General features: G+C 47.5%; 1 protein-coding gene across 1 annotated transcript in view; it reads right to left on the bottom strand.

Annotated features, from left to right (window-relative positions):
- Positions 1–15,672, bottom strand: part of LOC140398438 (acid-sensing ion channel 2-like) — a 661,780-nt gene that overhangs the window by 197,198 nt on the left and 448,910 nt on the right. The gene's annotated exons all lie outside the window — the stretch shown is intronic.

Below are 15,672 nucleotides of genomic sequence, written 5' to 3'. Positions count from 1 at the left end.
CTTTTTACCTGATTAAAGCCTTGGTTCATACATTCACAAAAGAGAGAACTCAAGAGGTGAAATGTGGGTGACTGTCCTTTTGGATTTGTTGGATTGGATTTGTTTATTGTCACATGTACCGAGGTACAGTGGAAAGTATTTTTCTGCGAGCAGCTCAAACAGATCATTTAGTACATGAAAAGAAAAGAAAATACATAACAGGGTGATATAAGGTACACAATGTAAATACATAGACACCGGCATCGGGTAAAACATACAGGAGTGCAGAATTAATCAGGTCAGTCCATAAGAGGGTCGTTTAGGAATCTGGTAACAGCGGGGAAGAAGCTGTTCTTGAGTCTGTTTGTGTGTGTTCTCAGACTTCTGTATCTCCTGCCCGATGGAAGAAGTGAGTAAGCCGGGTGGAAGGGGTCTTTGATTATGCTGCCTGCTTTCCCAAGGCAGCAGGAGGTGCAGATAGAGTCAATGGATGGGAGGCGGGTTCGTGTGATGGACTGGTCTGTGTTCACGACTCTGAATGTTTCTTGCGGTCCTGGGCCGAGCAGTTGCCATACCAGGCTGTGATGCCGCCAGATAGGATGCTTTCTATAGTGCATCTGTAAAAGTTGGTAAGAGTCATTGTGGACATGCCGAATTTCCTTCGTTTCCTGAGGAAGTAAAGGCTCTGTTGTGCTTTCTTGGTAGGAGCGTCGGCGTGGGTGGACCAGGATAGATTTTTGGTGGTGTGCACATGTAGGAATTTGAAGCTGTTAACCATCTCCACCTCAGCCCCGTTGATGCAGACAGGGGTGTGTACAGTACTATGTTTGCTGATGTCAATGACCAGCTCTTTAGTTTTGCTGCCATTGAGAGATAATAATAATAATCTTTATTGTCACAAGTAGACTTACATTAACACTGCAATGAAGTTACAGTGAAAAGCCCCTAGTCGCATTCCATTCTTAACCTCCTAATTATTATAACTTGCATCCTGATGGTTGAGCTCTTCAAAGAGCATTTCGGATCAATTTTATCAGTTCCCTTAATCATCTTGAAAATGTCAATTGAATAATTTCAAAGTCTGTTTTCAATTAACACAAATCCAACTTATTTAATCTTTCAATGTAAATAAACTACTTCATGACAAAAAAATCAGTTTATCTGGAACTGCAAGTTTAGTTAAGGTACTCAAGTTTGTTTAAGAATTATAATGGAGGTAACAGATACAAAAATAACTTCGAATGCTGTGCTTTATGATTTATATTATGACAACTAAGTAAATAAATGGCATATTGAATTCAAATTACCCAGGTCCCCTCATTTGATGAAATTTGTCAGCTAGAAAATGATCCTGTCAGTGTTGATGAAATTTACATCTATTTACGACTAACCCAATTCCACATGGAAATAAATCAACTATTAGTTTTGGTCCAGGTGCTATCAGACTGCAGGAACCTGGAACTAGCCTTCCTTTCCCTTCTGATGCTGAAACATACGGCAGATATTGACAGGGGGCTGGATTCTCCATTTCAGCAGCTAAGTGCCGGTGCTAGCGGAGCAATGTATGGTCTTTTACCACCGAAAAATCGGATGAAACCCTCACCGATTCTGACACCAGTGAGAGGCTAGCACCGACACCAACCAAAACTCCTGCCTCCCACGCCGAAAATGGCCAGAGAATGGCCGGCTCCCAGGCCATCCATACGCACGGCTGATAACCTAGCGATTGCACCATACAACATGGCGGCAGACGTACGCAAACCCAACTCGCCATCCGCAACACCACAGCCCACCCCCATGGGAATTTTTCAGATGTCCTGGCCAACATTTATACCTCAGCCAACATCATCATAACTGATCAATTGGTCAATTATTTAATAATTAATAATAATCTTTATTGTCACAAGTAGGCTTACATTAACACTGCAATGAAGTTATTGTGACTATGCTACCATGCTGCCCATTAGTTCCAGGAAGCCCAGGGAACAAGTGCACCTACAGTTAAATCCCAAAATCACATGTTAATTTCATTCTTAGTAAGCTATTAACATCTGTCCCATGGCATTTGCACGTGTGCAGCTTAATGGGTTGAGGCTAAAAGTAGTGGTTGGCAGATGTTATAACCTGCCTCTTTACTACTGGCTGGGGACTGATGGCCATCCCACAATCCTTAGTGAGTCTGGGCTTCCCCAATGAGGGGGGGCGGAGAAATCATTAGCAGTCACCTGCAAAAATAGAGCTGGCCAGTATGGAACCAGCCAGAGAGAGAATAACCCCTCGCCTTTCTCACCAGATGCCACTATTTTGAGATCGTACTTGTGGGAAAAATGCTTTTGCCTAAACAAACTCATCAGCATGCTGCTGATGATATCATCATGGGTCAGTGACTACAGGGTAGCATGCAAATGCAAATTTCAATGCTTCATTTACTTCTTTTGCCTCTGGCTCATTTCATTTGCCTTCAGGGAATAGAACCTGGAACAGGCTGGTATTCATGACATGGCGTGTGCCTCATGAAAATACTTCTGTTGTCAAAAATGAAAGGCATGTACCGGTTTCCCACAGACAGCCTGACAGGATAAACAGATCCCAAAATATGAAGGTTTTAGAATCTCTCTGGGCAGCTTGATTTCGCACATATTATATATTTAACAGCCTGACATTAGCAGCAAAATGTGCAATCCATCCACATTTAATGCAGGGCTTTGTGCATCTGCTCCTCTTTCTCAGTGTCACGGCTGGTCCCCGAGGGCAATAGTTACCCTCTGTCCACTCTGTGGGAATGATTTCAGCACGAGCCCCAATTTGTTAAATTCTGGACGGGGTATCCACAAATTGTAATGCCCCCCTTGTGACGGCCTGGATGGTGAGGGTCACGTAAAATGGCATTGGAAGATGGGGGGGGGGAGGAGGTGGAGTACCCTTTCTGCCAGTTTGTCAGTAGTGGGGAAGGTGAAGGATGGCCCTCTCATCTAGAGGGTAATTGCGCAACTTAGCTGACAATTAAGGGTCTTTTCCCACTGCCACTGGCATTCCACCAGCAGCGGGTGAACCCTGGCAACTGCCCAGTGGGCTTGGGGTGGGGTGGAGTTGGTGAACCCTACTCTTTGACCCAAGGAGGGGAACTGGACTGCCTATCATCATAAACCTCACCACATCACCCCCTTTCACTGCAGCTTGCCTGAGCATCCCGCCAATGGGTTACTGAACATCATTTTCAACTGTGTCATGAATTGTGCTGAGTGCGAGCCCACATGCGTAACACTAGACAATGAGCCTCCTCACGCAGATCATGGATTTGCTATTGTTACACACAAGTGAGAGGTTTACATCACTGCAGCACATCATTGTGCCCGCTGAATGGGGGCTTTCCACAGCTGGAGCCACAGCAAGAAAATTCACTTCATGAAATATCTTGTTATTTCCCAATTTCTTGGCAAGCCAGAGGGGGATGACGGTGTGTATCCATAACCTCTGTAGTCTTCGTGTTTCATGATGTTAGCTGCAATTTTGTGAGCACTTGAATGTTACACGCTTTGAATACAAAATGGAAACAATCAACCCAACACATGTAAAGAGGAGGTGAAACAGAAATAAATGCTTGCATTTTTATACCACTCTTCACAATCGCAGATCGTCCCAAAGTGCTTTACAGTCAATGTACTGATTTTGAAGTGTAGAAAATATGGTGGTCAGTTTGCATACAACCAGCTCTCCAAAACAGCACTGAAATAATGACCAGATAATCTGTTTTGGTGACTTTGGTTGTGGGATAAATATTGGCTTGGACAGCTGGGAGATTGGCCTTATACTTCTTTAAAACAGTGCCATTGGATCTTTTACTTCCACCTGAGAGAACAGACAAGGTCAGAGTTTAACATCCCACCTAAAGGATGGCACCTCCACAGTACAGCATTCCCTCAGCACAGCACTGAGCTGTCAGCCTATTTTGTTCTGCTTCATGTTTGGTCACGAACACTCAAATTCTGAGGTGTACATTATGATGAATAGATCTGCCCAAATATTTGCAGCCATAGCACTTACCAGCTTAGACGGTACAGGCACGTCATATTACAAGATTTCAGCCAAGACGTTTAAAAATTGGAACACAAGCAAGCTGTTGAGATGGCTGCTGCAAATCATCTGATTTTAACAATTAGATTACAGATGGTGTCAAGTCTCCAACAAAAACCTAATTAACCATGGACATTGCTGAGGAAATCTCACAACCCTTTGTAGACTTTAAGATGCTGATTGTTTAAGCATGGGCCAACACATAAAGACAATAGAGTTTGCAGACTGCCTGACACCTAGGGCAGCATGGTAGTACAGTGGTTAGCACAGTTGCTTCACAGCTCCAGGGTCCCAAGTTCGATTCCCGGTTTGGGTCACTAACTGTGCGGAGTCTGCACTTTCTCCCCATGTTTGTGTGGGTTTCCTCCGGGTGCTTTGGTTTCCTCCCACAGTCCAAAGATGTGCAGATAAGGTGGATTGGCCACACTAAATTGTCCTTAGTATCCAAAAAGGTTAGGGGGGTTTTGTGAGGGCCACGAATAATCCAGCACGAGATGAAGGATAGAAAGAAATAACATTTATTTACAATAACATATATATACGATAGCAGCAGCAACTCCTTGCTGCTCACTCTCCTCTAGCCATTTGCAAACAGGCCAGCTTTATTTATGCAGGGAATCTGCTCATGATTTCTCCGCCCCCTCATTGGGGAAGCACATACTCCCAAAGGATTGTGGGATTGCCATTAGTCTCCAGCCAGTGGTAAGCAGCAGGTTATAACATCCCCCCACCCCCCCCAAAGTCCAAGGAATCCATCGAAGACCCTGGCGAAGGAGGGCGTCGGGCTCGTTTTGCCACAGGCCGGACACCATTTGCACAAGGCGCTGGATCGGGCGGTGTGTAACGAGACGGAGAATGGCGCTTCCGTGATGAACGGCATAACGGTTGTATATCCACAGACCGTGGGCCCGAGGATTCCCCCTCCAAGGCATCCTGTGTGGCCATCTCGGAGTCGGAGTCCGCTACCTCCGTCATCTCGGCGTCTCTATCTCCACATGGTTCTGTAACAACCTGCGCAGGCTTTGAGTGCGGCACCAGAGGAAGATTGTGAGGAATACTTTCCACTTTGTCTGGTCTCTGTGGCTGTAGAAACGAGCTACGGGGGCGGGGAATCTTTGGAAGGGATGGTCTTCTGGACCGAACGTGGTCTACATGCCTGCGCTGGAGACGACCCTGGGCTTGCACCTGGTAAGATATAGGGCCCGTTTGCGAAAGATTACGCCAGAGAACCACTGGGCACCACCAGCAAAATTCCGAACAAACACTGGGTCACCGGGCACAAACTGCCGAATCAGCCCATGCCGAGAAAAACCATGTCCCTGCCGTTCTTGTGTGCGGCGTACTTTTGCGCCAATGTTTGGGAAAACCATGCTAAGGCAGGTGCGAAGTCTCCGGCCCATTAGGGTTTCCGTGGGAGATACCCCAGTCACCGCATGTGGGGTTGTCCTATATGAAAACAAGAAACGTGCCAGTCTTGTGTCCATCGACCCGGAAGACTGCTTCTTTAGGCCTCGTTTGAATGTCTGCACTGCGCGCTCCGCCAACCCATTTGATGCCGTGTGGTATGGGGCGGTGCGGATATGGCGTATGCCGTTCATCTTCATGAACCTCGCAAACTCCTCACTTGTGAACGGAGTGCCGTTATCCGTGACCAGCACCTCGGGGAGGCCATGCGTACTGAAAGACAAACGCATCTTCTCGATTGTTGCGCAGGACGTTGTGCCTACCATCTTATGCACCTCTAACCATTTAGACTGGGCATCGATTAATAGAAGGAACATGGATCCTTGAAAAGGGCCGGCGAAATCCGCATGCAAGTGTGCCCAAGGCCCCCTGGCCATTCCCAGTGATGTAGAACGCAGCTGGCGGAAGCTTCTGATGCTCCTGGCAAATGGAGCAGTTTTGGGCCACCTTCTCAATGTTGGTGTCGAGGCCTGGCCACCAGACATAACTCCGGGCCAACATTTTCATTTTGGTCACACCCGGATGCCCATTGCGCAAGTCTCTTAGCATCAGCTCCTGTCCTTTATCCGGGACAATCACACGTGTCCCCCACAAGAGGATACCATCTTCCACGCTACATTCTAACAGCTTCGTGGAAAATGCCCGCAACTCGCCTGGGAGCTGTCTATGCTGCCCACCATTCAGGACTATGTGCCAAACCTTTGACAGGACTGGCTCTGTCTGGGTCCACTCACGGATCTGTGATGCCGTGACAGGCAAGGTGTCCATAAAATTTAGGGTTGCAACCACCTCACCGGTCGTGGGGGTCAACATGGGTCCGGTCGATAAAGGCAATCGGCTCAGTGCGCGGCATTTTCTATCTGGGTTCCTGGTTTGTGCTCCAGAGAATACTTTTAGGCAGCAAGCAACAAAGCCCAGCGTTGGGTCCATGCGGAAGCAATGGGCGGTATTAGCTTATCCTCTCGGAAAAGTCCCAGCAGAGGCTTATGATCAGTCACAATAGTGAAGTGGCGGCCATACATGTACTGGTGGAAGCGTTTCATCGCAAAGACCACCACCAGGCCCTCCTTCTCGATCTGCTCGTATTTCTTTTCCGCTGCAGTCAATGAGCGGGAGGCGAAAGCTATCGGCCGCTCGGCCCCGTTCTCCAGCTTGTGGGATAGGATGGCCCCAATACCATACAGGGATGCATCACATGTGATGAGCAAAGGCTTTCCAGGATCATAGTGGGTTAGTAATCCAGACAACGACAATTGTTGTTTTACCCGTCGGAAATCGGTTTCTTGTGGCTGACCCCAAACCCAGGTGTAATTCTTCTTTAGCAGAAGGTGCAACGGGGCCAGTGTAGTTGGCAGATTGGGGAGGAACTTCCCATAATAGTTTACGAGGCCGAGAAAAGAACGAAGATGCGAAGTCGGGGCGGGGGCCTGTTGAATTGCGCGCACCTTCTCTGCGATGGGGTGCAAACCTTCCGATAACCCAGGTAGACTACTTCCTTCGCCTGAAAGACGCACTTTGTGCGATGTAAATGGACTCCAGCCTCTGAAAAGCATCTAAAGACAGCCTCCAAATTTTCAAAATGTTCCTGCTCCGACATCTCTGTAATCAAAACGTCGCCTAAGTAGACAGCGACACGCAAGGCGTAAGGCACCGGGCATGCCTGGAAATAGCACGGTGTGGCTCCTGGTTCGATTTGGATACGGGCCAAGGCCCCTTTTATTTTCCCCAAACCGGGCTGGAATATATCTGGGTACCGTCCTAGCACCTTAGTCAACCCTCCAGAAACTGTTTGGAGGATGTGCTGCCACTGCAGCCGCAAATGGCGCAACCAGTCCCGACCCAGCAGCCTGGGCCCACGGCCGCGCACCACGATAAGTGGGAAACGCCCCTCCTGGCGTCCATAAACAACAGGGATCATCGTAGTTCCTGCAATGTCCAATGGTTCCCCCGTATAGGTGCCCAACCTGGCCTGTGTGTCGGTTATTGAAATGGTCTTATACCCTGCTTGATGTGGTCAAATGTCCTCTGGGCGATCACGGAGACCGCTGCGCCAGTGTCCAACTCCATCTCAAGCAGGTGACCATTGACCCATACTGTCACCTTAATGGGGGCCACACGGAGAGCTGCCACACAATGCAGCTGCAGGCAGTCGTCCTCCGTCTCCACGTCCTCGGGAGTAGTCACCGCAGGTTCATCCAAATGGAAGGTATGGCCCCTGGGCTGGCTCCAGTTTCTGTCGAAATGACGGCGCGCCCCCAGGACCGGCGTCCACGACGGGGTCGGCGCCCACAAGTTCAACACTGACATGGCTCCTCATCCATTGGTTCTGGGGAAGGCTCCCTTTGGGGAGGAATGTCCGACGGCCACTGGAGTCGATCCAGACGTCGCCTCGCCCAAGGTACTGCAGGGGTGCGAGGGGACGCTTTCGGCCGGAAGGGGTTGCGCCCCGAGGCATGCACCTCCATTCCCTGTAGCTCCTGCACTCCCCGTTCTGCGCTCTCTCGGGACAATACAATTTGAATGGCCTGCTGAAAAGTCAATGTTGGTTCAGCTAACAACTTTCTTTGGGTGGCCACATTGTTAATACTGCAAACCAAACGGTTGCATAACATTTCTGACAAGGTCTCACCATAGTCACAGTACTCCGCAATCCTGCGGAGTCTGGATAGAAAAGCGGCAAGGGATTCTCCTGGGGTCCCCTTAGTGGTATTAAAACCGGTAACGCTGGACTATCATGGGTGGGGTTGGGTTAAAATGTTCCCCCACTAAGTTTTGGTGTCCGGCGCAGCTGGGTCTGTTAGGCTCCTAATCACCCCAAATGTATGCGGGCCGCAGGCGGTGAGCAATATGACCACTTGGCGCTAGTTTTCGGTGATGTTGTTTGCCCGGAAATAGTAACGCGTCCGTTGTGCGTACTGGTTCCAGCTTTCCAGCGCAGCGTCAAAAACATCCAAACATCTATACAGAGGCATGGTGTAATAGAAAACAACTTCCAACCTGTATCCAACAAAAATCAAGGGAGGTGGCTTCAGCAGTATAGACAGCTATTCACTTTAACCCTCGTCGCCATTTTTGTGAGGGCCACGAAGAATCCAGCACGAGTTGAAGGATAGAAAGAAATAACATTTATTTACAATAACATATATATACAACAGCAGCAACTCCTTGCTGCTCACTCTCCTCTAGCGGTTCCAAACCTCCTCTAGCGGTTTATTTATGCAGGGAATCTGCTAATGATTTCTCCGCCCCCTCCCCCTCATTGGGGAAGCTCATACTCCCAAAGGATTGTGGGATTGCCATTAGTCCCCAGCCAGTGCTAAGCAGGCAGGTTACGGGGATTGGGCAGAGGTTTGGGGTGCTCTTTCCAAGGGTCAGTGCGGACCCAATGGGTTGAATGGCCTCCTTCTGCATTGTAAATTCTATGTCTATGTTTCATACTGGACAAAAGAGAAGATCAACGTTTGATGGCCAATTTCCATTGTATTACAATGATGTTACGAATCCAAACTGGATGGGGTGGGCTTCAGAAGTATTAACCCAGCAGCTATGTGATTCAAGGCGGTTTCAAGTACTGCGCCTTTGATACTCCAGGTTCCATCAGAACCATCAGTTATCAGCCTGTCTGTGAACCAGACTGAACCTTGCCAAGTTATCAAACTGCCAAAGTGCTTAACTCCTTCCAGTTTCAAAGTTCACCTGAGAACCAACCTTCCTAGATATTTAACTAACTGTAATCTGTAAAAATGCACGATTCTTATCTGTATCCAATGTGTGTGTGCGTGAAAGAGAGAGAGACCATGAATATTACGTGGCAGTAATTCGGGATAAGTGCGCAACATTAATAACCCTCTTTATTTTATAAACTCACAAAAGCTTACTGCTGAATTATTTAATTGGAATACACACTCCAAGTATAAGAGAAGTCACTTTCCAAACAGAACTTACTGATTATGGGAAGTATGAGAACATGTACATTCTGTCCGTGACACGCATTAAAATTCTGACAATGAATTCCATGTTTGACCGTGTGGTCTTGCTGACTCATTCACTGTAGCACTGCTTCATCTGTATCAAATAGGCACAAAAGCTTGATTAGCGTGCAAAGCTGTGTCACTGTTTTCAGTATTGCTTCTAAAGTTCTGTTTACTTAATTCAAAAGATAGATCCAGCAGTATTTTGCCACATGCATCAATTCCTGTTGCCACGCTCAGTGCATTGCAACACTTTCAGTCACCTGGAACGAGCTAACGGCCTCACCACGCCAAACCCGGAATGTGACGAGGCCAGTAAATATTGCGAGAGTCTTCTCGCAAGATTTACGACGCTCGTTGCGCCTCGCAAGATCTAACGAGGTCTCATGACGCATTGCGATCTGAGGGAGGGATCCAGATTTGCATGTTTAAGTGTGCAGTTAAACTCACTTAAATATGTACACACTGGAGTAACACAAGGCGCGGTATCTAAGGGTCTCGCCTCGGAGACTCCGGGCAGGTGCCATTTCACACTGGTTTCCACAAATGTGGACTAGGCATACCGGCATTTCAGGGGTCCCCCAAGCATTGATATCTGGGCAGGGTGGTACACTTGCACGCCTGATGCCACCCGGGCACCGTAACAGCCCCAGGGTTCCCAGTTGGCACTGCCAGGTTGGCAGGAGCACTGCCAGGGTAGGGTGCCAGGTTGGCAGTGCCAAGGTGCCCAGGTGGCAGTTTACCCATGCTGGGGGTCGGACCTCAGGGGTGCCCTGCCCTTATGAGGTTGGCTGCAGTGGCTCGAGGACCCCTAATTGGTAAGTTGGTGCATTGGGGGAGTCCAGAGGCCGTGCTGGGGGGAAGGGGGGGGGGGGGGTCCAGAGCTCCCCGATCTCTTGCTGCACTGGCAAGCTGAGCTTGTTAATTCAGGAAATGAACCTCAGTGCAGTCTCGACAAGGTGTTCTTCGCCGAGGCCCTGAAATGGGGCAGGGTCCCATTTAATAGTGGGATCGTTCTTGGCGCTGCAAGCGCCAGGAAACATCCTACTAAATGTGCCCGAAACGGGATTCTGTTTCATTTCCATTAAATCACGCCCATCGTTCCTTTTCATATAATATGTAGTATCAAAGAAAAGTGTTATGCTGAACTTATACAAGACATCAGTTAGACCTCAGCTAGAATATTGTGTACAGTTCTGGATGTTACACTATAGGAAAGATGTGAATGTGTTGGAGAGAGTGCAGAAGAGGATCATAAGAATGGTTCCATCAGGAATGAGAAACATAAGTTATGAGGACAGATTGGAGAGGTTAGGACTATTCTCCTTGGAGAGAAGAAGGCTAAGAGGAGATTAGATAAAGATATTTAAAATCATGATGGGGCTGGACAGAGTAGATAAACTGTTCCCACTCGTAAAAGGATCAAGAGCGAGCGATTTTAAGTGATTTGCAAAAGAAGCAAACGTCATGTGAGAAAAAAACCTTCCCACACAACGAACGGTTCGGGTCTGGAATGCACTGCCTGGAAGTGTGGTGGAGGCTGGTTCAATTGTAGCATTCAAGGGGTAATTAGATAATTTACTCGAATAGAAACAATGTGCAGGGGTGTGAGGAAAAGGCAGAGGAATGGCTCGTTTGGAGAGCACGTTTTGAGAACACGGTGGACTGAATGGCCTCCTACTGCACTGTAATAGTTGTGTGACTCTGTGATTACAACTTCACTTGCAGAAAATTATGGAGGAGGAATTCTGCTTCTACCTAGAGTGGGAATTGCTGGTGCAGCTGCTTCAAATGTCTTCTCATGCCAACATTAGCTTCAAATGAGTTTGAATTTGGACCTCATTGTCATGCTGCTGGTGAGCTGCAAGCTTAGAGTTGCCAACACTTCATGGATGCCTTGGAGTCTCCTGGAATTAAAGATTAATCGCCTGCCTTAGATGATTGCTGCGAGCAGCCCGTGAGAAAAATCTTAGCGGTATTGGAAAGAAATCTGCTTTTTTTTTTCATTTTCCTCGAATCCTTTTTGTTAACTAGATGTCAAAATATTGGAGATGGAGGAGCAATGGCTCTTTAACTGGGGAAGTTATTTGGAGGTGGGTGATCATATGATGAAACCTCCAGGAATGTGTCCAGGCAGAGATGGCAATCCTGCGTGGGTCCTGAAGGGATGTTGTTTTGCAGTTTGCCAGCTTCACATGGGACGATGCAATGTGGTATGGCCGAAAAGTTAACTTGGACAAGGGAAAGTAGTCGAAAGAGAAGAAACAGTTCACGGGGCTGTGAGTCTGGGTTGGCAGCTCCTTGTATTATTCTTGTGAAGTCTCAAGGATAATTTTGGCTCCTCCTTGGGTTTTACAGGCAATGTTACTTTTCCCCAGCCCTGACTGGGAGTGAGCTGCCAGATGCGGCGATGATGGTGGTGGTGGAGGTGGGGGGGGGGGGGGGTACTATTTCTGGTATTTTTAGCAGTGGTGCATTCGGTTTTGAACGGTCCATTCATCCTTGGGCCAATTATGGCCCTAAAGTGGCCAATTAATGGCAACCTAAGGGCGTCGTTCCATTGTCACTGTTATTTTACGCTGGTGGACTAGATGTACGCTCAAGGAAGAGTCTCACCGTCTCAGGTGTTTAACTGCTTGCTGACCATAAAATCAGGATGTGATTTTATATTTTGTGATCGGCATGTTTACCTTCGAATTTCCAACCGATAGGCAGGGTCACCTAAAATCCAGTCCAATATTGCATTTTGCCTTTTTGGAAGGGTTTTCCTCTTCGGCCCAACTAGGAAGTGTGTGTGTGACCTATTTGTACCTGAACTTTGCAACCAGGGCCCTAAAACGAGAAGGATGCCTCAATTTATACATTTAAACTAGCTTGCACCAGCCTCGGTGGGTGCATTGCTTCCATATTTAAATTTAAAGGCTATTACTTTCAGGCTTTTCTGAATATTGCCTTAACTGTACCTTAGACATTATGTTCATATTCAACTGCTGGAATCTCCTGTTACGGATTCTAGGTTTGACGGTGGACACAGAGGGGGAGTGTTTTCCACTGGGGTGGGGGTTCGAGGCGACTGACCACATGCGATCTTGCTCTGCCCAGTTCATTAAATATGCATCTGCATTTGCTAATTCTCACAGTGGGGGCAGGAAGGAAGTTACCGTTACTCATGGGGTGAAAGGTCAGAGCACCATATATAAAGGGCACCCAGACAACCTGCACGATCCTTTCCACCTTTGCCCAGCTACTGCTCCAACCTTTCCTGCTAACCTTTCCTCCGTCCCTTGGCTATCCTTCATGCAACTTGCGTTGTCACCAACTGGTCTCAAGCACAGGCTGGTTTTTAAGGACCCCCTGAAAGTGGACAATGCAGCGGCAACTCACTGTTAATCATGGAAGAGGCTATCTTTGCCAGGTGCATGTCACTTACATTGAGTTGCAAAAGTGAACAGTCTAATTTCTCACTGGGTGGGGAATTCAATTTGAAAAGGGAACTGAATTATTTTAAGGAGCATGCCTGGCATGCTAATATATGGAAAAGGACTTCCCGACATTGCTCGTTGGGAAACTCGACCTGTCTTTTACCGGTTTTCAAGTCCCGAGAACACCATTGCTGAATATTGTTGTCAATCAGGAGTCAACAGGTGAGTCAAAAGTAGTTTATTTCCGACACACAGATAGGAAATGCAGCAAGTAAACAACGGTCCGTCCCAGCCGGGACCATCCTGAGATGCAGACTCCTTCCGTGGCCGGCTTTTATCTCCGGGAATTAACAAGCTAGCTGCTGGATCTCCGCCTCTCAGCGAGGGAACTCAAACGGGAAGATCAATTGGGTTGTCTCCATGGGTCTCGTGGGGGTTATAACATTGAATTTCATCCCACCATCAGGAGGAGAAATTAAACAATTTGGGTTTATACTCACTGGAGTTTAGAAGAATGAGAGGGGATCTGATCGAGGTATATAAAATACTAAAAGGGATTGATAAAATAAACGTAGACCAAATATTCCCCCTTATGGGCAATCTAGAACCAGAGGTCACAGATATAGGTTGAGAGGTGCTAGATTTAAAACTGAGATATGGAGGAACTACTTCTCGCAGAGGGTGGTGAAGTTGTAGAACTCGCTGTCCCCTAGTGCGGTGGAGTCTGAATCATTAAATGTTTTCAAGAAGGAGATAGATAGATTTCTGATTTAAAATATGGGTTAAAGCGATATGGGGAACAGGTAGGAAGGTGGATTTGAGACCAGGAAGAGATCAGCCATGATCTGATTGAATGGTGGAGCAGGCTCCAAGTGCTGAATTGCTTCCTACTGTTCCTAATTCCTATACAAGATGTTGTTGGTGAGGGCTTAGTGATGGTGAAGAATTTGACGTTCAGGGGTAGCTGGTTGAGTTTTCCTTTGTTCAATACTACTGGTAGTTATGTGATGCAAATATCATCTGCCATTCTTCAGCCTAAGCCTAGATGTTGTCCAGGTCCTGTTGTAATCTTACACATGGATGGCTTTTTGACCAAAGGTTTTATGAATGGAAGTGAATGCTATGGAATCATCAGTGAATAGCCTAACTACTGACTTTCTGAAATAAGGAAGGTCACTTATGATGCAGTTGATATGCTCGGATGCATGCCTGAGGAATTCCTGTACCAATGGTTGGACCTCTGAAAAAATCCAAGCAGGATAATCCACTGAGGTCTTTTTGGCAGAAGGCACCTGAAAAGACCTCTGCTTGTCTCTTGCACTGATGTGCTGGGTTCCACCTCATGGCTGAGGATCAAAACGTTCACTGAACCTCCCCTTGCGCTCACTTATTGTAATTTAACATAGTAAAGAAGGATGACCTCTTTCCCCTGATTCTTGGCTACCTGGCTATTCTTCTGCTTGTTCGTTGGCCACAAACTGGTCCCGGAACAATTGGGTGAATGGCTCCCACGTTCTGTGGAAGCCGTCGTCTGACCCTCGGATGGCAAATTTGATTTTCTCCATTTGGAGAGATTCTGAGACGGTAGACAGCCAGTCTGCAGCTTTGGGTGGTGCTGCTGACCACCAGCCGAACAGGATTCTACGGCGGGCGATCAGGGAGGCAAAGGCGAGGGTGTCCGCCCTCCTCCCCAGGAATAGATCTGGCTAGTCTGATACCCCGAAGATCGCCACTCTTGGGCATGGCTCCACCCTTATCCCCACCACTTTGGACATTGCCTCGAAGAAGGCTGCCCAGTACCCCGCAAGTCTGGGGCAAGACCAGAGTATGTGGCGTGGTTGGCCGGGCCTCCTTGGCACTGTTCACATCTATCCTCCACCTCCGGGAAGAACGTACTCATACGAGTTCTTGTTAAGTGGTTCTATGTATGAGCCTTGCGCACATGGAGACTGGGGCGGGGGGGGGGGGGGGGTGAATAGCAGCTAAGCCTAGGAGAAAAGAAAGGCTAACCACAGGAGAAGGGGAGGGGGGGGAGGAGGGGGTGGAAGAGGGAGGAGACAGGGAACAATAGAGAGGAACCAGTGAGGTGGGTGGGAGGCAAGGGAATGGCAGTCGGAAGGAGAGCACGGGAAACATTAACAAACTTGGCATCTACAAGAGCAAGAGAACAAGGAAAATTCGGGCGAAAGACGGAACGAACAGCTGATGGGGAGGTGATCGCGAGACGACAACGGCAGTGAAAACCGTCCAGGAGAAGCAAGTGACAACACCAACACCAGATTAATTTGCGTATTACTCTCTGTAATTGTTCTGTAGTTGTTTCCCCGGCGCCCAAATGTATATTACCCCCCCCCCCCACCAGTTGCCCCCCCCCCAACAAACAGATGCCTATTTATGTGCTAAAAACAATACTGCCAATTGTACAGAGCTGCTGTTGTTGAGCCAGCACATAACACCCTAAGAATTATTTTACTCTAACTTTTCTTTTTTTTTTGTTTGTTGTTGCTTGTTTTGTTTTTTGTGCGTGTTCCCTTCTCTTCTATGTATAAAAACATGTATTCTATTTTGTGTACATAACTGTAAATATACTTTATTCAAAAACCCAATATAAAACATTTATTTAAAAAAAGAAGCATGACCTGCTCAAGAGCAGTTGGCAAAACTTTTTCATTTGTTGGTTGACAGTTTTCAGTTGAAGGTGACATCTCTCTAAATCCAGGCTGCAATAGCTAGTGGGAGTCAGTCCGTCACAGTCATGTTTT

Source organism: Scyliorhinus torazame, chromosome 21, assembly GCF_047496885.1.
Source record: "Scyliorhinus torazame isolate Kashiwa2021f chromosome 21, sScyTor2.1, whole genome shotgun sequence".
Taxonomy (NCBI): Eukaryota; Metazoa; Chordata; class Chondrichthyes; order Carcharhiniformes; family Scyliorhinidae; genus Scyliorhinus; species Scyliorhinus torazame.
This window is presented reverse-complemented; position numbering and strand designations above follow the sequence as displayed.